The 23,918-nt window shown below is 49.3% G+C and overlaps 1 protein-coding gene across 2 annotated transcripts in view; it reads right to left on the bottom strand.

Moving 5' to 3' along the window:
- CALY (calcyon neuron specific vesicular protein) overlaps positions 1 to 15,707 on the bottom strand; it is a 40,070-nt gene extending 24,363 nt beyond the window's left edge. The window contains exon 1 of one of the 2 annotated variants that reach the window (XM_050960353.1): positions 15,444 to 15,707. The gene's annotated coding sequence lies outside the window, so the exon portion shown is untranslated. The remainder of the gene's footprint in view (positions 1 to 15,443) is intronic. The other variant, XM_050960352.1, reaches the window with a different exon arrangement.
- Between the last annotated feature and the right edge of the window lie 8,211 nt (positions 15,708 to 23,918).

Here is a 23,918-nt window from a genome sequence, read left to right as displayed (position 1 = left end):
TGACTTACCTGGGACACCAGGTGGGTCGAGGAACCATAAACCCCCTACAGGCCAAGGTGGATGCTATCCAAAAGTGGCCTGTCCCAAAGTCAAAGAAACAGGTCCAATCCTTCTTAGGCTTGGCTGGGTACTACAGGCGATTCGTACCACACTACAGCCAAATCGCTGCCCCACTGACCGACCTGACCAAAAAGACCCAGCCAAATGCAGTTAAGTGGACTGATGAGTGTCAAAAGGCCTTTACCCAACTTAAGGCGACGCTCATGTCTGACCCTGTGCTCAGGGCCCTGGACTTTGACAAGCCATTCCTAGTAACCACGGATGCATCTGAGCGTGGTATAGGAGTAGTTCTCATGCAGGAAGCAACGGATCACAACTTCCATCCTGTCGTGTTTCTCAGCAAGAAACTGTCTGAGAGGGAAAGTCACTGGTCAGTCAGTGAAAAGGAATGCTACGCCATTGTGTACGCCCTGGAAAAGCTACGCCCATATGTTTGGGGATGGCGGTTCCAGCTACAAACTGACCATGCTGCGCTAAAGTGGCTTCATACTGCCAAGGGGAACAACAAGAAACTTCTTCATTGCAGTTTAGCTCTCCAAGATTTTGATTTTGAAATTCAGCACATTTCAGGAGCTTCTAACAAAGTAGCTGATGCTCTCTCCCGTGAGAGTTTCCCAGAATCCAGTAGTTAGAAAGTGTTCTTAAAATGTAAAAGTCTGTTAGTTATATACTTAGTGGTATATGTAAAGGTGCATGTGTTGTATTAATCTGTTTATTTTAAAGTTCTAGGAGGAAATCGCCGCCAGTGAGGTTCCCCACTGTCTGCAATTTGGGGGGCGTGTCATAAACAGATAGCTAAGGGTTAATGTTCTTTTACCTGTAAAGGGTTAACACAGGGAACCAAACACCTGACCAGAGGACCAATCAGGAAACAAGACTTTTTCAAATCTGGGTGGAGGGAAGTTTTGGGTGTGAGTCCTTTGTTCTTGGTCTGTTCCTTTTCTCGTCTCTGAGAGTGATCTTTCTATCTCCTGGCTTTCTAATCTTCTGTTTCCAAGCTGTAAGTACAAGGATAGTAAGACAATAGGTTTATATTGTTTTCTTTTGTATTTACATGTGTGTAGTTGCTGGAATGTGTTAAATTGTATTCTTTTGGAATAAGGCTGTTTATTCACTTTTTTTCTTAAGCAATTGACCCTGTATATTGTCACCGTTATACAGAGATATTTTATGTCCTTTTTTCATTCTTTTTATATAAAGCTTTCTTTTTCAGACCTGTTGGAGTTTTTCTTTAGCGGGGACTCCAGGGAATTGAGTCTGCAGCTCACCAGGGAATTGGTGGGAGGAAGAAGTCAGGGGGAAAATCTCTTTGTGTTAGATTTACTAAGCCTGACTTTGCATACCCTCTGGGTGAGGGGGAAGGGAGATTAGCTCTCTCGGTACTTGTGTTTCCAGGACTTGAAACAGGGAGGGTAGAATCCCTTTGCTTAGATTCACGGAGCTTGCTTCTGTATATCTCTCCAGGAATCCAGGGAGGGAACACCTGGAGGGGAGGAGGGGGAAGGGAAATGGTTTATTTCCCTTGGTTGTGAGACTCAAGGAATCTGAGTCTTGGAATCCCCCAGGGAAGGTTTTGGGGAGACCACAGTGAGCTAGGCACTGTATAATTCCTAGCTGGTGGCAGGAATTACGAGGTCCAAGCTGGTAATTAAGCTTGGAGGTTTTCATGCTAACACCCATATTTTGGACGCTAAGGTCCAGATCTGGGAAGAAATGTTATGACACACACATCCTCTGTAGAGTCGGAAAGTGCTGGATGTGTGCTCCCTGTGACCTAGCACTGGTATGTACCAGCTGGGATTCCAGCCACTGACAGGGGCACCGGGAGCCGGGACCCCTCATTACCCAAGGCTCTACAGTCTGAGGTTCTAAACCCGAGGTCCTTGGCTTGTACCTCATTATTTTATCCACCAGTTAGGCCTAATTGCCATCCAGAGCCGGGGAATGTTCTTTCTTTCTTTCTTTCTTTCTTTCTTTCTTTCTTTCTTTCTTTCTTTCTTTCTGTGAATAGTATTCCTGAAAAATACATTTTTTGGTCAAATTAAACTATTTGTGAATATGGGTCCCATTTGATGAATACTTTTGGCCCAATGACAATGGAGGAAAATATATTTTGGAAAAGTTGGAACATTTTGGTGTGATATCTTTTAAACAAAAAGTTTCAGCTTTTCATTTCAGAGAGCACTGATAGTATGGTCTGGGTGTGACTGGAGTGCCCGGGTGCACTGACAGTGTGGTTTGCGTGTGGTTGGAGTGTCTGAGTACGCTGCAGTGTTCTCAGAGTGTGACTGGGCTGTCCGAGTGCAATGACAGCCTTGTGGGGGTGTGACTGGACTGTCAGAGAGCACTGACAGTGTGGGCTGTGTGTGATTGCAGTGTCCAAGTGCACTGACAGTATGATTGGGGTATGCCATCAGAGAACACTGATAGTGTTGTGGGGTGTGACTGGAATGTCCGAGAGTGCTTAAAGTGTAGTTGGGGTATGTGTGTTGCCAGGTGAGACTGAAGTGTTGAAGTGCACTCTCAGCATTGTTGGGGTGTGACTGGAGTGTCAGCGAGCACTGACCATGTTGTTGGGTGTGAGTGGAGTATGGGCAGCATTCACGGTATGGTCTGGGTGTGACTGGACTGTCACAGAGCACTGACAGTGTTGTCGTGGTGTGACTGGAATATCAGAAAACACTGACAGCATTCTTGGGGTGTGACCAAGTTATCACAGACCACTAACAGTATGACCAGAATGTCACAGAACACTGACAGTGCTGTTGGGGCATTACTGGAGTGTCAGAGAGCACTGACAGTGTTGTCTGGTGTGACTGGAGTGTCAGAGAGCACAGACAGTGTTGTTAGGGTGTGAATGGAGTGTTACAGAGCACTAACAGTGTTGTCAGGGCGTAACTGGGTTGTTAGAGTGCCCTGCCCATGTTGTTGGGTGTGACTGGAGTGTTGGAGTGGGCTGACAGCATTATCAGGGTGTTGTCAGGGCATGAAGGGAGTGTCAGAGCACCAACAGTGTTGCCAGGTGTGACTGGAGTGTGGGCAGCACTGACAATGTTGCTGGGTGTGACTGGAGTGTCTGAGAGCACTGACAGTGTGGTTGGGTGTGACTGGAGTGGGAGCACACTGACAGTGTTGTTGGGTGTGAGCAGCATTGACAGTGGGGTGTGGATGTGAAGTTGTCAAGGAATGAAGGAGACTTTTCCTTCCCTCAAGATTTCCCTGCTGTTAGGGGTTCAGCTGCGGGCAAGTCCTGATGCCGCCTGTACTGTCACTCCACACAGCTTTCATTGGTGTTTTTATTTACTTGGCACCAGTCACCCTAGATCTGGGCAGGACCAGGGCCCTGATTCAGCAAAGCATTGTACTAGGTGCTTAGCTGTAACCAGACATGTTATGTTCTTTAGGGATGGACTGAAGCACGTGTTCATGAATTTGGGTCTACGTGAACAGTGCCTAGCTCCAGGAGAGAAGCTGCTGCCTGCCCCAGAGGCTTAGCTAAGGCTACCCCTGCAGCAAGGCTCAGACGGAGCTGGAGGCTCAGCAGAACCTGCACTAGAGAGAGCCAGCCAGCCTGCAAGGCCTCCAGCTGTTCCCAGAACTGACAGGTGGCAACGGGACAGAGAAGAATCTGCACAGCAGGACTCTGATCTCTGCACTGATAGCAAGTGTCTCAGCCTTGCCATGGGAACAGGACCAGCTGCAGATGAATCCCTGGACACACTGAAATCCAACTGAACAAGTGAAGCTCCATGGATATGAGCTGGTTGTTTCTGAGCTGAGTGTGTCTGCACTGATGGTCGTACCAGCTTCAAGACAGCAATTTAAACCTTCATTTGAGTTAAAATGGTGCAGCCTTTGGATGTAGAAAATGTCTTCTGGACACAGACGTGTCTTTCAGCACCAAAGGTTAATATGTGTCTATTTGAGAGCAACTTAAACCAAGCAACTAAGCCATCTAAATGTGCCCGCGTCCTAGCCGGCGGTGGAGCATCCGCCAAAATGACACCGAATTTCTGCGGCATTTCGACGGCAATGCCTATCGATGACGTCAGTTGTCAGTGGCAAGTGATGTTGTCACTTGTCAGTGGCAAGTGATGTCATCGAGAGGTATCGCCGCCGAAATACTGTCGAAATTCGGCAGCGACGGCTCTTGATGACACCACTTGCCGCTGACAAGTGACGTTGTCGAGAGGTGTTGCCGCCAAAATGCCGCAGAAATTCAGCTGCATTTTGGTAGGTGCTCCACCGCCGCCACGGTCCTTCATCTGGCACCCACCAGATGAAAACGTTGAGAACCACTGAAGTAAGCTCTCTCCTTTTATAGTAGATCCTGGCTTTTTAGTCCTGTTATGACAGTTATGAACAAGGAGGGCAGAGACCAAATCTAAAATTGCTCTGAAATGAGAAAACATGAGGCAAGTCCCTCAGGCTGTCCAGGAGTCTTTGCTCAGTGAAGGCAGAACTGCTCTTGATGACGCCACTTGCTGCCGACAAGTGATGTCATCGAGAGGTGTCACCGCCAAAACGCAGCAGAAATTTGGCTGCGACGCCTCTCGATGATGCCACTTGCTGCCGACAAGCGACGTCATCGAGAGGTGTCGCTGCCGAAATGCCGCAGAAATTCGGCAGCATCTTGGTGGGTGCTCCACTGCCGCCACAGTCCTTCATCTGGCTCCCACCAGATGAAAAGGTTGAGGACCACTGAACTAAGCTCCCTCCTTTTATAGTAGATCCTGGCTTTTTAGTCCTGTTATGACAGGTATGAACAGGGAGGCAGAGATCAAATCTAAAATTGCTCTGAAATGAGAAAACATGAGGCAAGTCCCTCAGGCTGTCCTGGAGTCTTTGCTCAGTGAAGGCAGAACTGCTCACTGACTGCAGAGCTTTTATGCAAAAAGGAACACACACGAAACCAGAGGAAATCAATTTTGCAAGCTACCCCCTGCCTGAGGATTCTACATCTGCTCAACAACAAGGTGCAGCCGGCTGCAGGATCAAACCAGCAACAGAAACCACACTAGAAGAAGCCGAAGGATAATACCTTCCAGCTGGCTGACTAGAGGGGCGGGGTTGTCACAGACCTGTTTGCTCAGTTCCATGAGGGATTTGCTCTGAATATTGTCAGCCCCTTTTGGATTGCTTTCTGTGAACATTCTGTTTGCACAGATATTTGGCAAGGAGCTTTCATTTCTGAATGATAAGATGTGTGTGCAAATGAGAGCGTTGATGTGTGAACTGGTGTACTTGTGCTGGGAGTGATTCCTGGCCACCCTTACTCTCCCTCTCCCACCACCACTCACTTTCTTGGGGGGAATGGGATAAGAGGAAAGAGAATGTAAAATCTATTCGAAAGCAAATACATACTTGTTCTCTGTCCACCAGCAAGGAAGGAACCCAGCTATTTTAAAATCTGGGGTCCTCATATAGAGCGAAATATAAAGCTATTTTTTGTGCAAAAGAGATCAGGAAAAGATCCAAACTGTCCTAACATTTTCTAAATATATTTCTAAAGCTTGTCTACTATGACAAAAATGGATCAGCAAACATTTTTGTGACTGAGACTACCAAGTTTGTTCATTATCATAGACTATTAGGGTTGGAAGGGACCTCAGGAGGTCATCTAGTCCAACCCCCTACTCCAAGCAGGACCAATCCCCAGATTTTTACCCCAGTTCCCTTAATGGCCCCCTCAAGGATTGAACTCACAACCCTGGGTTTAGTAGGCCAATGCTCAAACCCCTGAGCTATCCCTCCCCCCGAATGAGTTTACAGTTTCCAAAGTGCAGAAACACCACCGTGTGACTTAGGTAATCAGTCCCACACCCAGAGTAACAAATGAGAAAGAGTCAAAGAGAACAGTTCAAGACCCTCTGAAAATGGTGCAGTTCAGCTCTTCGGCAGAGGATTGCGAGGAGTGACCATCCCCTCAGAAATCGGGGTCAGCTCATGAACAGTTTGAGAACAAAACAGGGAGGATATGTTTGCGATGAATAATTCTGAGCTTGATTGCGTCTAAGGACAGAAGTGACCATTAGATCACCTAGCCCCTGCATAACACAGAGCAGAGAACCTCACCCCGGAATCCCTGCACTGACCCCCTCACTTCTGGGTGAGCTAGAGAATATTTTTTAGAAAGAGATGTACAATCTTGATTGAAAGACTCCAAGTGATGCGGAATCCACAGTGTCACAGGGTGAGCTCTTCCAATGGGGTTCCCCTCACTGTTAAAAATGTGCACCATTTTCCCATTTGCTAGGAATTGCAAAAAGACAGTGGTTAATGGGTCAGCGGCAATGGCTGGGTGCAGGCAAACTGCACTCACTGCAGGACCTGAGAAAGGCATGGGGAGGGGGAGCAGTTCTAAGCCACTTTTCCACTCTCTCTCAACCCAGACTGATTTGGTTAAGATGGCAAAGCTGCTCTGAGTAAGCCACTAAGGGCCTCTCCACTGGCCAGGGATGACTGGAGCAAGTGAATGCTCAGAACATGAGAACTGATTAATTTTTGTAAGTTACAGATTACCATAAATGGAAGGCAGGAGCTCTTCAAGTTGATTTGCCATTATTGGCAAAAAAGAAGCGGTTCAGTGGTATTGATTATTGGCTTTGTTTATTGTGCCAAGAGTTGTGATGAGACAAATGGTTAAAACATCAGCATCCAGCCAGAAATTTCTGGAGTCCATCCACGAACAGCATGCATATGGTTAATACATATTAATTCATTTTGTAATGCAAAGTCCCAAAGTAATTTACTGCAAAATCCTTATTTTTACTTTGCGCTTGATCATTTTCAGGCATCAATAGGGAGACAAAGAGTACTGACAAGTAGCTGAACCTTTGGAGAAAACCATCTCAGAGGACCTAGTTAAACACAACCCTTGGTGGCACCTTAGATGCAATAAGAAATGCACCTATAAACTGAATTTGGCAAAGTTGGAGAGGAAGAGCATTGAGCGTCAGGAAAAAGTTGAAGATACCGGGACAAGTGCCAGTTGTGGGTGAGACTCGCCTCATACTAGGTCCCGTGGCATGAATTTTGAGAACACCTGTTTCCTCCACAAAAGCCTGAAGGCATCTATAATGAAACTGCTGCCATATACTGTTCAGTGGAGTTTCTCCGTAGTTCCCATGAGGAGGCAGACACTAAAATTATTTGCATGCTATCAGTGCACACAGAGAGGAGCTACTAACCTCCGGATTTTTGCACAAGACACAGGTTTTTCTAGAGTTCTCTGTGAGATGCTATCCAAGACTTCTGCACGATTCTGCTTTTGTGCCTATTGCTGGGGAACAGAATTGCTGTATATCCCTCCGAGATGTGTTCCTATCGCTGAGGACATTAAAAGCCACTGCACTGCCAGGTCCCCATGTTCTTTCAGGATGTCACACCACTGGAAGGCTGGCTGGAAAGACCAAATTATCTTACTGAAAGGCATTTGATTCAACCTCCAAAGTCTCTCTCCTTGCTCTGAAGGTGCATGGAAAGGACAGGCACGGATGAGATCATAAATGCACTGCAGGTGTTCTTATGGCAAGTTTACCATTTGAAGATCAACAGTATGACACTTGCAAAGCTACACTGGTGGATGTTTTCCAAGAAACAAACAAATGGACAAGAATTGCCACAGACAAAGGGTGCATTTATACCTGCTCTCAAGAGGGCAAATTATCAAGCAGTGGAATGGCTCTGGGATGACTGAGTGCAACCAAACTACCCTTCCCTACTGGACATGGATGGTGCTTGGAGGATGGACTGATCACATCAGTTATGTGTGAAATATGGTGGTTTCCAGATCAATCCTTCAGCTAATCAAATGCTCATGCGCAAAGACCAGATGCTCATGACCCTACAAATGTTTGACCTGCAGCCTGCCTTGCATGGAAATATACAAGTTCGGCTCAGATGAGGACCAGTATGAGTGTCTAGCAGTGGTGTCCTAGACAGAGACAACACAACACTGATGATGACTTTGATGAACACACATTTTCAGTCCTACACGTCAAGGCTAATTACTCAAGGATTACCAAAGAACAGTGTCTTTTTTTGAGAAGCAACACATCCCTGTGTTAAAGCATGATTAAATAAATGTTGATTTTAAACATTTTCTCAAATGCAATCTACATAATTGTTCTAGGATGTCATGTTTGGTACCACTGTGTTCGTGGGAGAAAGGGCTTTCAAATATTACCCAGCTGGACCCATTTCCAATGACATTGTATTGTCAACATTTCCACCAACTGGAGGACCTGGCACTGGGAGCCAGAAGGTCTGGGGGGAAGGAGCGAGTTTCCCCTGCCACACTGCAGAGGGTGACACCACTGAAATGATGATTGTGTAGATTTTTACTGTTCTAAGGACACCTCCCTGAGCTTCCTCTCACTAACTTGCCCATGGGATGCGGTTTTACTACATTGTGTTCCCAGGCTGCCCCGGAAAAACCTTCTTGAAATGAACCTTGGCTTCAGCCACTGAGCCTGAGCCCATGTGGAGAACAGCTCTGCTTTCCCAGCTCCCTGCAGCAGGCTGTGGTCCGAATGCAGCGGGAGGCAAATCCGGTTCAGATCAATGCTCTGCATTTATCAAACGCATTTAAACAAAGTCACCCGGACCTGGCTCCTGGCAGTGAGAGCCAGCTCTGTGCCAGCACTGGGGGGCGGGCTGGCACACTGCAGGAGCCACTCTCAGGCTGCCTGCTGGTGATCCTGATGAAGATACTGCATAACCTGTGGGGCACTCACCCCTTCCTTCCTGCTTAGAGCTGGCTTCCTAGTCAGCTGCACTAGCAGTGATGGCAGCCTTCTGCTGCTGCTGGATAACCCAGACAGGAGCGCCTGGAGGGCAGGGCTTCGACATGTGGGTACATTCTGCCCTCAGCCCCTCACAGCACAAATCAGTGCTGAGACCCTGCTTCCCCTGTGCTCATGGATCTCCACTGTGAGCACTGGAAGTCGGGCAGAGTTCTGTCTTAAAAGCATTTGAATGGGGCTGGATTCTGATTTCACCTGTCCCACTGAGCCCAAGGACTGTGCAGGAAGGTGAAGGAGAACACAGAGCCTTGCTCCTAATAATAGAATATTCTGTACGTGTAACAAGCATTAGCCAGGCCTGCACGGTGTCACATAGTGCGGTGCTGGCCAGTGAGTGCAGTGGCTGCTGTGGGAGGTCTTAGCACCATTTGATCTTCTTTATGTATTCATTTGTCTGGACTGATCTCAGCTATGCCCAGGCAAAGGTCCAGGCACAGATACAAAACCTACTAAGAACTATCCAGAAACGAGGCAACTAGGCCAAGGCCCACACGAAAGCCCCTCTGCAAGGCTACTCCTCTGTGCTCAGGCTCTCGTGCATGCCCACCCCCACTCAACAGGGGTGAGCTGTGCAGAGATCCCTGGGGTGGGGGGGACTGCACAGTGCCACAGGGAAGCAACCGTCACCACTGAGAACACTTCGCTGAAGAGGCCAGCTATAGGCTTAGACCTGGGATCCACCAGCCAACTGCCAGTGCCATGGCATGATGAGGGGACGGGACACCCGGCCGCTGGGCCCCTGGAGACAATCGGGCACCTAGGGCAGGTTCCAGAGTCCTGAGGCAATGGGTTGCCTGCAAGAATCCAGCCCGATCAGCGGGGGCACAGACGTAAGTGGCAGACCATGACCAAGGGCTCAGTTCTGCACATATGTGTAGCATTCACCCCACTGATGCCTGTGGGGCTCCTCCATTGGCACCCCCGGAGAGGGCCAGTGGGCGCACACTGGCTGTCTGGCAGTGGGCGCACCACGCTAATCTGTGCAGCACCCAGCACACTTTGAATACGGTACCACTGAAATGCATTCCACCCGTCACTCCTGTGTCTCAGGATATGAGTGTGACCATCCCTTGCTCTTTTAGCAACCAGCTCCTGGGGGGAATCAGGAAGGATTCATATGTAACTAAGGCCAGAGAGCTATGTTTAAAGATGATCGCAATTATTGATTGAAAACATTCAGTGCCACCAAGGAAGTAACAGCCAGGCAGTTCCCTCCCTGGGGTTTCCAGACGTGGGGCACCAATGCTAAAATCACAGCTCATTACAAAGATTCCAGCAGCAACTCCCCATTCACTGGGGCTAACTGTATGGTGCCCATGCTCATACTCAAAGTACTTCATTAGGCTCCCATCGATCACCTCTAAATCTTGGTGTATTAATCTGTTCGTGCAGAGCAGGGCAATCTGTTAATGATGCTTCCCTGTGTGGCTGGCCCTCCCCAGCCAGAGAGGACAGACTGATTTCCTTATCAACCATACAAGGCGGTGCAGTCCCTGCATCCCCCCAAGCAACCACCCTCTGACTACGGTTGGCTGACATTTCCAACAAACATGGCTCATCCCCCTCATTAGCACTCCCAAAGAGAAGCAGCTATGTACAATTGGGAAATCACCCCTTCCGTTTCAAAGCGAGTTTGGGTGCATCCACTCGCATGCACTGCTGTATGCTTTCTCTCCATGCACATCCCACTAGATTTTGCTCTCTAGTGCAAATCTGGAATAACTCCACTGAAGTTGCAGATTTAAGGCCAGCAGCAAGCCTTATGGTCATGTTGTATGGGCTCCTGCATAGCACAGGCCAGAGAATGTCACCCAGTGATTCCTGCATCCAGCCTCTATCTTGTGGTTGAGTTAGAGCATTTCTTTCAGGAGGAGAACCCAGTAGAACTATTCTGGGTTTACCCCTGTGAAACTGAAAGCAAAATCCCAGCCACCCACTTCTGACTTCAGTGGGGCTCCCCAGAGCATTAGTCAGGACAGAAATGGGCTCTGGTTCACTGAGTCAGTGAACTCTCCAGTACCTGTCATTGCTGGGCTAAACCTGGGAGAAATTCAGGTGCTGATTTGACTCTGAGAAAGAACTGTTGGGACCTGCCTTGTTTATTATTATAGCTAGTCCCAATGATCAGTTATAAACCATGGGCCAAGTCCTCAGCTGCTGAAATGTCCACAGCCCATTGATTTCAATGGAGCGATGGTGTTTTCCAACTTCTGAGGATCAGCCTCTGTGTTTGCAGTGAGTAGAGTTGGTCTGAGGGTCCAGGTGGGTTTTCCCGTCACTTCTGGCAGAACCACTGGGCAGGCTCCCAGGGACCGATTTTTACAGGTGTTTCGGTGCCTGTCTTCATCTTCAGGTGCCCAAATGACCTTTGGGAATTTGGCCCCCAAGGTACATCTACATTGCAATTAACAACCCGTGGCTGGCCTGTGCCAGTTGACTCGGGCTAAGGGGCTGTTCAATTGCAGTGTAGATGTTTGGGCTCAGACTAGAATCCAGGCTCTAGGACCCTGCCAGGTGGGAGGGTCCTGGAGTTCAGGCTGCAGCCCTAGCTGGAACATCTACACCACAATTAAACAGCCCCTTTGCCCAAGTCAGCTGGCCCAATCTATTAGCCAGCTATGTACCATAATGGCAGGGCTGGATTTACACCTTATGTACCCCTAGGCACAGCATCTTCAGCTCCCCCCTGCCTACAGCTGACTTTTGTGTCTTCCATAAAAAATGAAAGGAAAAGAAATATAAACACAGCCAACCTGGGAAGGCACGAGACCCTCCACCATGCACAGCACTCCCAGCCCGAGTTGGAGCACAGCTCACTCAGCCCAGGTGAGGTGCAAGGGGCGGAGACTGTACCTCTCCCCATAATGAGTGGTCCTCGGGTGTCTTCTGTCCCTCCTGCAGCCTGGCACAGCAGCTGTGTCCCAACTCTGCCCATGCAAGTGAATGGTGTTCCGGCCACATCCCTTCCCGGCACAGGGCGGAGGCAGTGGGACGGTCGAGATTGGGAAGGTGCTGTAATGCTCCCTACACCTTCAGCAGCCACCCCACCCGGCCGTGGCTCACAGCACGCCCAGGTGGGCTGGCTCAGACACTTACCTTGTTCCAGCCCCAAATGCTGGGCGGACATAGAGTTTCCAGGTGTCCAGTTTTCAACTGGAATGCCTAGTCGAAAAGGGACCCTGGAGGCAGGCTCCGGGCCATTAAAAGTCTGGTCAGCAGCACAGCAGGGACCAAGGCTAAGGCGGGCTTCCTACCTGCCCTGGCTCTGCACTGCTTCTGGCAGTGGCCTCCAGATCCCTGTGGCCACTATGTGCCTGGGCATCTAGGGAGGCTTTGACCGCTGCCCCCACCCCTAGTGCTGGCTCCACAGCTCCCACTGGTGGGGGCAAGGGTAGCGAGCACCATGGAGAGCCGCCTGGCAGCGCATCTGCCTAGGAGCTGCAAGGACCTGGCTGCCGCTTCCTGGGAGCCGCAGTAAGCACTGCTGGGACCTTGCACCTCGCACCCTGTCCCATACCCCAACACCCTGACCCAGCCTGGAGTCCCCTTCCACACCTAAACTCCCTCCCAGAGCCTTCATCCCCCCAACATCCCAACACTCTGCCTCAGCCCTGAGCCCCCTCCTGCACTCCAAACCCCTCATCCCCAGTCCCACCCCAGAGCCCACACCCCAAGCAGGAGCCCTCACCCCCCAACACACCCAAACCCCTTGTCCCAGCCCAGAGCCCCGTCCTGCACCCCAAACCCCACATCCCTGGTCTCACCCCAGAGCTGCACTCCCAGCCGGTGTCCTCACCCCTCTTGCCTCCCAACTCCCTGCCCCAGCCCGGTGAAAGTGAGTGAGGATGGGGCAGAGTGACAGAGGGAGGGGGGAATGGAATGAGCAGGGGTGGGGCCTTGGAGAAGGGGCGGGGCAGGGGAAGGGCCTCAGGGAAGGGGTGAGGGTGGGGCGGGGGTGTTTGGTTTTGTGCAATTAGAAAGTTGGCCCATGCCAGGAGGCCACCTGCCCGCAAGGGAACTGTATGTAGTCACTTTTTAACTTTTAACCCACTTTTAACTTTTAGGCGCCCCTTAGAATGCTGGCACCCCAAGGCATGGGCCTACTGTACCTAATTGGAAATCCTGCCCTGCATATTCATTTATATATGAGCAACTGAGGGCAGTCAGTGATCTAGCCAAAGCCAGAGTGAGCGACAGAGGCAGGATTGGGAACCCTGGCTGTAGCGTGTAAGCTGTGTGGTCTTATATAGACTACTTGCTTCCCGTCATATCTCTCGTCCGCTCAGCTAGCACAACCGGATTCTCGGGGGGCAGGTGCTCAGCAGCAGCAAAGTCCATGGGTCAGGGCAGCAGAGTTTTCACCCAGGCAAGGGGACGTGAGTGGCGAGCAAAGGTGACAGTGGCCAGGCAGGGGTACAGTTACAGATAAAATGCCACACCACTGCTGGTTTTTGCCAGTTAAGGCTCACTTGCAACATTAGTAAGGCAGCAGTGCGGGGAGCTGATTGCAACAGGCTGGGAACCCCCCGGAAGGGAGAGCAGAGGAGGACATGCCCTGGGAAACTGGCATTCTCTAGGGCACTGCCATGCTTTCCAGCCAATTCAAAGCTGCCCTGGCTGATATCCTTGGCTATTCTACAAGCCCTTCTCCCTGGGGAAAGCCACAGGTGGGTTTCAAAGGAGTTACACCTGGGATGAAATTGATCCAATAGTAATTTTCCTTAGAAAGGAGCCCAGCGTGATCAGTTGCTTTGGCATCAGGCAAGTCTGCTCCCTAACTGTCCCAGCAGGAAAGGCCTGGCCTATGGGCATCCTTTCCATCACGACAGGCATCAGTCACTGTGCATAGAACATGCTTGTGAATAATGCTGGCTGTGGTGGCTTCCAGGTGACAGGGGGCCTGGCGTGTTCAGGTATCTGATTGGCCAGCCAGCGCGGGCCGCTCAGAGGTGAGCAGTGATGCACCGTTATCCAACATACCCTGGATCATGGAGCCTCCGGCCAGGCCAAAGGATTTTCCAAAATCTCATGAATACATTAAAAGTTTGTATCCATCTGTATGTGACATCTGTCCTCTGGAAGACATACAGGCAGCGCTCTCTAAAACACATGGGAAACACTAGCCTACTTCCAATGCTGAGCCAGTGAGAATGGGCACAGAACACGACTGCTGGGGGATCCCGAGAGCAGCGGTTATAATGCTAGAGTTCCATGCACCTGCGATAATGTTGGCTGCACAATGCTTGCTTGTTTTTTCCCAGTTGATGCGACCAAAGCACTTGTCCAAACCTAATACGATGGCTGTGAAGGAACAGAACAGAGATAGAGTTCCTGGCAACCTTGCTTTGGGCTGGCAGCCTGGGCTCGACACCTCTCATACTGACTCCTTTGTGAGTGACTGGGTGGAAACAAGCTAGATCTGCTGCTTCAGCAGAACGTCCTACATCAGCTGTGTGAGTAAGGCCCAGCCCCACGCCCATGACGCAAACGAGGCTTGGATTATTTCTGAGACCCACCACACTAGTGAAAGGAGGGGCAGGGAAGCAGAGCACCTAAAAATAGGAATCACGGTTTGCTGATAACGACATGAAGTGATGAAAATGCTCTCTAGCCTTAGCCGTTCTGGTGGGGGGACAGAGCACCAGTGGTTGTTATTGCAGAGGGGAAGAGGTAGAAGTCGAGCGAAGTGAATGCCTTTTCCTGCGCAAACACACAAAGCCCATGTCGGCATGCTGCATTTCATCAGCTAGGCGTACAGAGCCTGAGTGAGCCACACACACCAGCGCATGCCGCAGTCCTGCATCCCAGAACCATTAAATGGGGGAGGGGTTGAACCTTTGGCTAAGAAGGGGCAAATAGCATCAATTTCATTGTCTGTAGCAAAGTGGCTGCTGCTCAGAGATGCAGTCTGCCATGGATAGCAGAAATACCAGCCAGACAGTGTCTCAGTGTGGACTGCCACTGAGAAAGAAAATCCAGGTTCATTTGATCAATTTCCAGCATCCCCAGCTCTTTGTGTCTCTGAGCTCTGCAAGGGCGGAGGCTGAGAGCACAGTGTGTAGGACACCCATGCACAGAGAAGTTTGACAGAGCATGTTTATAATCCCATGGAGTGGCACTTGAAAACACCAGCCAGTACAGTAGAAAGAAAGAGCAAATATTCTGCTGTGGGCTATTTCCAAACCTGCTTATGTTCCCGTGTGTTGTTGCAAAAGCAGCTTGCTTTTGGAGAAAGGCAATTCCCTTCAATCCTTGCGAGGCAATGGTGCTGCAGTTCCTCCAAACTTCACCTACCGAACCCTTGGATGTGTCATCATCATTTCCCAGCCCTGAGCCTATGCTGCCCGGGCTGCTGCCTGGATCTACACTGCCTCCCTCCCAGCCCTGAAACCCAGCCATACACCACTCCTGTCTCCTCCGGCTAGATGCAAAGGCAAAGGACAGAGAAAGCCGCCGGGGTACCATGCCAGTCCCCATCTATGTAATTAACATGCAACCGACACAGCGCCCCGGCTCTGCAGGGACCATTCCTGCCAGCCCCGCCGGCCTGCTAGGAAGGAGTCAGAAATCACTTACGTGGTGGAAACCGCTGCTGTTCTCCCTGCAAGGATTCTGCCTGTAAATGCTCTGCTGGGGTGAAGGCAGGCTGGCTGGTTAAGACTGGTTACCTAGGTGATGTATTCCAGGGCTGTGGGAAGAATTCGAAAGCTTCAAGGAGCAGCCTGGCGCTTTAAGAGCACAGCTGCTCACAGCCCCTGCTGGCTCCCTGCCAGCTGAGGACCTGAAGCATGAGGCCCTTGAGAGCCCCAAACAGCTGTCGCTCCCAGGTGTGACTGGGCTCCTGCATCATTCAGGGGCAGGTACAGGGACCCCAGGGCTGGATGCTACCTTCCTGCCCTTCCCTGCAGGGTTCTGGTAGCTCTGACTGATGACCGGACAGCTCCCACCGGGTACAAAGCGCCACCCTCGTCCTTGTGCACCCCTGGCACAGGCAAGTGCAGCCTGCTCTCTCCTGGACAGGGCTGGGCAGGAGCTGGGCTGTGGCACTGCAGGGCCTGAATGACAGTTCTGTGCACCCGCTCAGCCTGGGTCCAGGGAGGTTGCGGGTGGCAACATGCTTCCAGAAGGTGGCAACATGAGCCCTCACTGCCTGGCAGCACCAACCTGGGGCCTTCACTGTGCCCTCTGGCCCTTTGTGATTATGCTGCTCCATGGTCCCCTTCTCTTCCCCCGACCTCGCAAAGGGCTTCAGCACAGGAGCAGCCTCGCTCACTGGTTGCTGGTAGCTGAGTGCACAATCCACTGCCTTGCTGAACTGGGGTCCTGCTGCAGCGCAGCTCCCCAGGGAGCTGACTGTGCACCTGGGGCCCACAGAGATGGGCCTCATTGGTCCTGGGATGGAGGGATTGACCCTGCTGTGTGACTGGGGCCAGGGCATACAGCTCTGTCTCTTCCCAGCGCACTGTGTGTCACCCCTTTATTCCTGGGGCTCAGAAGAAAATTGAACCTGTGCCAGAAATGAGGCAAATGAAGCCCCCTGGGGCTCTCAATCAGGGGCTGAACTGGGGGCTGCAGAGCAGCCAGACCTCCCTGGAAGCAGTGGTTGGGGCAGGACTTGGCAACCTTAACAATGTTTTTAACATAGTTCTTTGGGGGGAATTTCCTAGATTTGTAAAATAAAACTAAACTGAAATCCCCAAGAAATTCCATAGCCCCCTAGCCCCATCCCCCTCTCACTGCCCCTCCCTGTGCCATCCAAGGGGCTCACACCCAGCTCTTCATCACCCCAGCACACACTGCTACCTCTTCAGCCAAAGCAGTAACCCTGCTCACTGCTCAGGGTGGAAGCAAGGAAGAGAGCAGGGCTGGGAGGGCTTCCAACCCTCAGCAGAGCTCACTGAATGGATGCTGCTAACCTTAGCGTCATCTAGCTAGCAATATGTCTGACAGCGCTTAGATGGGGTGGCTCACTAAAATGCCTGCTTTAGCTCAGCCATTAGTGCTTGGATGGGATGCAGGTGTCCATGGGTGGGGCCTTCTGGCCTGTCCTAGTGAGGAGGTGAGATTAAGGATAGGTCTTCACTGCAACTAGACACCCATGGCTAGCCCTTCCAGCTGACTCTGGCTCACGGGGCTTGGGCTGTTTAACTGTGGTGTAGCTATTTGGGCTTGGGCTGCAGCCTGAGCTCTGGGACCTTCCCACCTCACAGGGTCCTAGAGCCTGGGCTCCACCTCGAGCCAGAACATCTGCATCACAGCTACACAGCCCCTTAGCCTGAGCCCTGCAAGCCCGAGTAAGCTATCACGGGCCAGCCATGGGTGTGTAATTGCAGTGTAGACGTACCCTGAGTGATCAGAATGGATCCTTCGGGCCTTAGCGTCTATGAATCTCTACTTTGCCCATCATGCATTAGACCATTTTCTCTCCACCTTAGTACTTTCTCTCCACCTTCATCTCCCCACCTCTGACCTGTCACTCCCACACACTAACACCCCCCAAAACATGCACTGTGAGTGTCCAGTTATAAATGTTTTTAATTCAGATTCCTTAGCCCTATCTGATTTGATCTGACCCAAGTGCTGCCCATCCCTGAAACAGAATGAAACCAGCTCAACCATGAACCCTAAAATGACCCTCTCTGAGGGAGTCATTCTGGATGGCTGGTGCAAGACACAGCAAGGCACCTCTAGGCATAGCGTGCTAGGAGACTGTTCTGTACAGTGGACAGTGTGTCATAATGCCACACAGCATGAGCTCAGAAATGCTGAGCATGAGCCACAGCACACACCTGAGCAGTGAGAAGTACAAGAACATGGCACTATGCACCATGGCTACCGCACTTCCATGATGCACTCCGGTGACAAACCATGAGCAGAGATCACTGTGCCATATGGGAGATGTAGTCTGGCTGGGGAGCCTAGCCCACAGAGGAGAAAGCAGGAATTACAACTCCCATGAGCCACTGCAGTGGTATTTGCAAATAAAAACATAGGTATTCATTTTTTTGCTGAAAAGCTAACGTTTCCCATGTTGTTTGCAGGGTTGATGTAGCTATGTTGGTCCCACCATATGAGAGAGAAATATTTTCCATGAGCAATTTTGACAAACAGGTTTTTTTTTTCATTTTTGTCAAAATGTTCTACTGAACAACATCCATTTTCCAACCAGCAGTACTGGACCTAGCCAGGGGATGATCTATGTGGTTGGTCCCTATTGGGGGTTCTTAACAAGGAGACTGTGAAAAAACATCTTTTCTCACCTTCCCAGTGCATCCCAGCTCATCTTCTCCCACTTCATCTTCCTTGACTCCGGACAGAAGGAGCAATAGGCTAGAGGACTTTCTTCCAGACAGGAATGCCAACAGGTCTTGCTCTTCTTCAAGGAACTTGTTTTTTCACCTGTAAGCTGTAAGAGTCATCATATGATCATGGCATCCAATTCGCACCCACTGGGGGACCCTAAGTGCCAGCACTGCAGAGACACTGAGAGCCTGTTCTGCCTCCCTTCCCTTGGGTTACTTTCTGCCCCCCAACTTCCTTCCTCCCAGCCTCTCTCTCACTCTCTCGCCTTTTCAGCATCTCCTGAAATCAACTGCACTGCATCAGCACAGCCAGCTTAGAGGACCACAGTCCTGCCCTGTCTTAAAAAAACCCAGAAAACCAAGAACAGAAAACCCAGAAAACCAGGGTCCAAGCAGTAGGTGTCGTAGTTGACCCACCAGCCAGAGTGTCCATGTGTAACAGCCCAGCACTCCAACAACATCCCCGGAAGCCCTGCTGCCCCCACTTCTCTATCCTGTATCTCTTCCACCTTGTGTCAATCTGGGTGTTAGAAACAAGAGACATCAGGACTGGCAGGAAAATTAACTCTTTCCTGTTCATCACAAAAAGTTGTTAATAACATAAAAACCTTTAATATTTTGCCTCCAAAAATAAAACAAAGCTATTATGCAAAACAAATTTCATTAAAACCTATTAATGATTTTTTATTCTATTTCAGTATAAAAACCTCTTTTAATTTCTTATGTTTAATCAATAAACTTTCAGCTTTAAAATAAATGCTATTTTTTTAAAACCAAGACCTCTTGTAGTGAGGCAGAGTGGCCTCCATCTGAGCCTGACAGGGAGGGACCATGCCACTTCCCCTGATGAGTGGAACCAAACCAGCCCTGCCCCCTATGCGAAAGCAGAGGGGCATGGCAAGAAGTATAAAAGGCAGGCCCTGCAGCTCAGTCGAGTTGGAGCATGGGAAGAAAGTAGACATCTCTAGCCTGCTGCAGAACTCTGGAGACAAAATTGCGCTGTGCAACACTCTGCCCCCGGAGGAGACTGTCCATGGAGAGGAGTTGCCAGGACTGCCACCAGCAGTGTACCCTAAGGAGATGGCAGACCCTTGGACTAAGGAGCCCTGCTCCCAGATGGAAGTAGCCCAGGGAAACCAGGCTTCAGTCTGGTTGTGCTGCCAGAAAAAGAGTCAGTGTGTTTTGGTGGGATCCCCGCTGACTCAGTGGTGGAACCATCTGCCACTGTTAGGGCCCTGGGTTGTGACCTGGTGGAGTAGATATACACCTACACACACACACACGAGCACACACACATATATGCAAATACCTGCTTATATACACAGGCACATATGCCTGTGCCCACTCTCACACACACAACATTGGGGCTGTTCAGGGCTGTGTGTCTGGCTCAGACCTGTCCCTGTATGTGACCCTGAGAAGCCCTCAATGCTTGCTGGCAAAGGGATTACAGAAATGCCCTGATCTCTGTCTGTACATGCTGGCTCACCACAGAATGTGGTTGAGGTCTCAAATGAAAGCTGGGTTCATGCTGGCCATTAATGTTGTGACAGGTATGTATAGATACTATGTAACAAGTTATCTCCTGATACAGAACAAACAGGTGTATATTCACCTGTCTTTTGATCAGCCATGTAAACTAAGCATTGTAAATTGGCACCATGGAGGTCCCTTTGCATACAGCATCAATGGCGGCTGTTTCTAAGACATTGATAACTCTGATACATATACATTCAAGATAATTTTCTTCTATGGCCGACCCAGCAGCTCCACTTGCTCCCATCACCCACCCCACACGGAGGGGCAGCCAGACCAAATCTGAGTGAGTGGCATTGTGACCTGGCATATGGGGTCACAGCACCACTCAGGATTGGCCATCACACCACCTCCCACCCAAATCTGGTGGTCGCAGGCCCCCTGAAACATGGGCCTCGTGCAAGTGCACTGAGTGTGGATTGGTTAATCCAGGCCAGAATGCAGGAAATGTTCTACTTCAGCTGGGACAGAGGAGCTGTGGGGGTCTAAGCAGGATGGTCCTGCGACATCTGGAACTGTTGGGAGGTCAGGGGGCAGGTAGGTATCCAACTCCTACTGAATTTTTTTGGACACCCCAGCTTTCCTCTACCACAGAATGGCCCCCAAAAGCTCTAGACAGGGACGGTGAACCCCACAATCACAGCATAACACATGGACAAACCACAGGCAAAGGAAGCACAGAAATGGAGCTGATCCCAATACATGTTTCAAAAAATAACCCGCCTGACAGGAGTCCCTTTCTTGGGCTCCAAATGATTCAGGAGACGGCCCTGGTTTCTGCAACCAGCTTCATCATTTGTGAGGATTCCCCAGGAAGTTTCATCCAGTCACTTTCACCAGACAGTAACTGTTTATAAACGGGTCACACTGAGTATCCCTCGTTTAGATTGCTGTCATACAATCGGTTACCCAGCTCATGTGATATTGCTTCTGCTTCCTCTATTCTGTTTGAAACAGGAGAAGAGCAACAACAACAAAAAATGAACTTTTGGTACAAATTTGGGGAACTTTCCGGATCTGAACTAAATTCAGTATGTTTATTCGCAAAACTACATGCTCCGTTTATCACAGGCTAGTCTAGTCTCCATTCTCCTCAGCGCTGTAATATTGGAGCACCTTCCAATCATGCCATAAGCAACAGGACTAGAAACCAGAATGGAAAGTAACATCCTGGGAGATATGATGAGAAAGCAACAAAAGGACAAATACCCACATCTGGATCAGCACCATGTGTAAGCTGGGGCTTCATATCTAGGCAACAGGCTGGACTAGGGGGGCCAGGTTTGGATGCGATGGTGCACTGGGAGCTGACTGGTGAGACCACAGCCCAGCAGGACACCAACTTCCCATTAGTCACACGGGGCAGTGGATGTTGTGATGCAAGAGGTCAGGCACTGGGAGAGTTTGTTGCATGGAAGCTTGATGTTATTTCAGACATTTCATTTGAAAATTGATCATTTCTAAAATGAAATAATTAATGCTGGAGTTGAAAAGCAGCCTGGTATTCATTGTGTCATTATGAATTTCAGACTGGAAAGTTCCATGTCATTGTGATGTAGGCCTCCCACATGCTCAAAGGTTAATGTTCTAATTGGAAGGACACTGGGTAAAGTTAATGATAAAGACAAACAAATGCACACTCTAAACTAAAGATGTGCCATGAGTAAACTGCCTGACAGGCCTTGGTTAGCTAAGGACAGGGGTTGCTAGCCAGCCTCCGATATTGAAATGTCAGCATTCCATTCTGTTCCATCCATTTTTTTGTCCTTATCCAAACAGAGTCAGATCCAGATGCTCCCAGTCTGCAGGAACAATAAGCGTGTACAATGCATACAGTGGCTGAGACACAGAGAGGGAAAATTTGTTAAATAGGAGGAAAAAATAGGTGTGGGCTTAGAGGCACTAAGGAATTGTGAAAGGAACACTGGAAATGTTACTGGCCAAGGCGAGACAGTGGAGCGTGTGCTGAAACACATAGCTGTCTGCTGTGACTTTGGGCCAGATAAAGCTGGTGGTTGCTGTGGCTGGTTTGCAGCTGGCCCCTGGCTCTACACATGGGGAGGGAGGAGTGATCTGCAAAATCATAAAGGCCAGATTTTTTTCACATTTTCGTTGCTCCACATTTTACACGTTATGCCACTGGGCATATGAATGTTTAACCCATGATGTCTGGTTCCATTAGCACTGTGAAATCATCATTACATTGATCACAATGCTGTGAAAGTGTAGCTGACGTTAAAGCGATTGCAGAGAGGGCTGTTGTCCTGTGCCAGTGAGTTCAGTAGCTCCTAGATGAGTTTGGAACTTTGGGTACTTTGGTTTGTCACAGGGCTTCTCCTTCCCACATCCCCCTGCAGCATACAAGCGAGTGAAAGGGAGAGCATGTAAATTAACTAGAGAAGAACTGCGAGGTTTGGCTGAGTGACTTCTGATGTCACAAGCAATGACACTGCTTAAGAATGACCTGAACTATTGACCTGGCCCTGATTATAATCACAACAACCACATACAAGAATCATTAACAGATTGGCTTGGTTACAACAGACTATTGGGAACTGCTTACCTGCAAATGGCTTTTTAAAAAAAATAATTTTTCATTATATTTTTATTGACATTTTTGTACAAAAACATTCTCTACATGGTTATTGACATGTCTTATTTATTGAAAGCCACATTTTTCCAGCAAACAACGTTTTTTCAATAATCAGAGGGGTAGCCATGTTAGTCTGTATCCACAAAAACAACGAGGAGTCCAGTGACACCTTAAAGATTAACAGATTTATTTGGGCATAAGCTCTTGTGGGTAAAAAACCCACTTTTTAGATTCATGGAGTGAAAATTACAGATAAGGCATAAATATCATATTATCATAAATTATCATAAAATATCATAATTATCAAATATTTATGCCTGTATCTGTAATTTTCACTCCATGCATCTGAAGAAGTGGGTTTTTTCCCCACGACAGCTTATGCTCAAATAAATCTTTTAGTCTTTAAGCTGCCACGAGACTCCTTGTTGTTTTTGTTATTTCAATAAATAATTTTATATTAAAAAATTCACTAAATTTTTTCAGACAACAAAGTCCAGCTCTGTTTCATAGAATATCAGGGTTGGAAGGGACCTCAGGAGGTCATCTAGTCCAACCCCCTGCTCAAAGCAGGACCAATTCCTAACTAAATCATCCCAGCCAGGGCTTTGTCAAGCATGACCTTAAAAACCTCTAAGGAAGGAGATTCCACCACCTTCCTAGGTAACACGTTCCAGTGCTTCACCACTCTCTGAGTGAAAAAGTTTTTCCTAATAACCAACCTAAACCTCCCGCACTGCAACTTGAGACCATTACTCCTTGTTCTGTCATCATATACTACTGAGAACAGTCTAGGTCCATCCTCTTTGGAAAACCCTTTCAGGTAGTTGAAAGCAGCTACCAAATCCCCCATCATTCTTCTCTTCTGCAGACTAAATAACCCCAGTTCCCTCAGCCTCTCCTCATAAGTCATGTGCTCCAGCCCCCTAATCATTTTTGTTGCCCTCCGCTGGACTCCTTCCAATTTTTCCACGTCCTTCCTGTAGTGTGAGGCCCAAAACTGAACACAGTACTCTAGATGAGGTCTCATCAATGTTGAATAGAGGGGAATGATCACATCCCTCGATCTGCTGGCAATGCCCCTACTTATACAGCCCAAAATGCTGTTAGCCTTCTTGGCAACAAGGGCACACTGTTGAATCATATCCAGCTTCTCGTCCACTGTAACCCCTAGGTCCTTTTCTGCAGAACTGCTTCCTAGCCATTCTATCCCTAGTCTGTAACAGTGAATGGGATTCTTCTGTTCTAAGTGCAGGACTCTGCACTTGTCCTTGTTGAACCTCATCAGGTTTCTTTTGGCCCAGTTCTCTAATTTGTCTAGGTCCCTCTGTACCCTATCCCTACCCTCCAGCATATCTACCACTCCTCCCAGTTTAGTGTCATCTGCAAACTTGCTGAGAGTGCAGTCCACGCCATCCTCCAAATCATTAATGAAGATATTGAACAAAACCAGCCCCAGGACCGACCCTTGGGACACTCCACTTGAAACCAACTGCCAACTAGACATGGAGCCGTTGATCACTACCCGTTGAGCCGACGATCTAGCCAGCTTTCTAGCCACCTTATAGTCCAATCATCCAGCCCATACTTCTTTAACTTGCTGGCAAAAATACTGTGGGAGAC

The sequence above is a fragment of the Gopherus flavomarginatus genome, chromosome 6, assembly GCF_025201925.1.
Source record: "Gopherus flavomarginatus isolate rGopFla2 chromosome 6, rGopFla2.mat.asm, whole genome shotgun sequence".
NCBI classification, from domain to species: domain Eukaryota; kingdom Metazoa; phylum Chordata; order Testudines; family Testudinidae; genus Gopherus; species Gopherus flavomarginatus.
Note: the sequence above shows the minus strand (reverse complement) of the source record. Positions and strands in the feature narration are given on the sequence as shown.